The sequence below is a fragment of the Etheostoma spectabile genome, chromosome 10, assembly GCF_008692095.1.
Source record: "Etheostoma spectabile isolate EspeVRDwgs_2016 chromosome 10, UIUC_Espe_1.0, whole genome shotgun sequence".
In the NCBI taxonomy this organism is placed as follows: Eukaryota; Metazoa; Chordata; class Actinopteri; order Perciformes; family Percidae; genus Etheostoma; species Etheostoma spectabile.
The window spans coordinates 23,947,772-23,948,728 of record NC_045742.1 but is presented as its reverse complement, the minus strand read 5'-3'; the positions used below and the strand labels follow the sequence as shown (position 1 = coordinate 23,948,728).

At 34.0% G+C, this 957-nt stretch overlaps 1 long non-coding RNA gene across 1 annotated transcript in view; it reads right to left on the bottom strand.

The window, feature by feature from the left end:
- Window positions 1–340, bottom strand: part of LOC116696865 (uncharacterized) — an 863-nt gene extending 523 nt beyond the window's left edge. The window contains exon 1 of the long non-coding RNA XR_004333850.1: window positions 1–340. This exon is cut by the window's left edge and continues 85 nt beyond it. This is a non-coding gene — a long non-coding RNA (uncharacterized LOC116696865).
- Window positions 341–957: the final 617 nt, after the last annotated feature.

Genomic DNA, 957 nt, shown 5'->3' with positions numbered 1-957 from the left:
CTACTGCCAAGATATGGTTTCACTCGAGACCAGAGAGGTGTTTTAAGACTCGTTGAGTGTTGTCAAGTGTTTGCACTGTGCAAAGTATATCTATTTATTTTTTAAATATATTTAAAAGGAAACCATATCTTGGCAGTAACGTTAGTTAGCTACTGCTTTTTGACATAAATTAGCTAATGTTAGCATTTGCAACGGATAGCTACTTTGCAAGCCAGTAAAATATAGCTTTAGCAAACAGAATGAAGGTTAAAATACGATAACTATGTAACTAGGATTACAAACTTCTTACAAGTGTCTGTATTTTGACATTTTAGGTGTGTTCGGGTAATATGCTGGAAGCATAGACCGGGCTACTGTTAGATTGCTTGTGAAGATGACGTTAGTCGCACACAGATTTATGTTATTGTAACTCAAACAACACAACTGTATTGTGATTAACACAGTATTGAGGCATTTCTGTAATATACCGGTCGGTGATTAATATAAATACTGTAGATCAGTGCTTTCCAACCTCTCCGGACTGAGGTTCTCCCACAGCCCTGTCATATTAACTCACATACTCCACCACATCAATTCCCAATGTGTTCACACTATTTACTATATAAAAAGTCAATATTCTTACATCTTTATGCAATTGTACTGTAAACATTTAGGTTGTTTTGGTCAGAAATTCTACTAGCTAGCTAGACCTACTACTTTTCAATTAATTCAGTTAATGTTTCAACAGTATTCCATTAATTTTAGCTAATCATTTGAACTGTTAAGTCAGTAGGCCTACTTTTAGCTTTTTATTTCTACCATTGATTACTTCACTATATCTTTAAACATCTGTGTTGAGCTGTTATAGTTGATATATTGTTTTAATTAAATCCTAATTTCAATTATTATTTTGATTAATTAAGCTTCTCCACAATCTTTCCAAGTACCCCCTGGTAACAGCAGAATTACCCCTTGCTG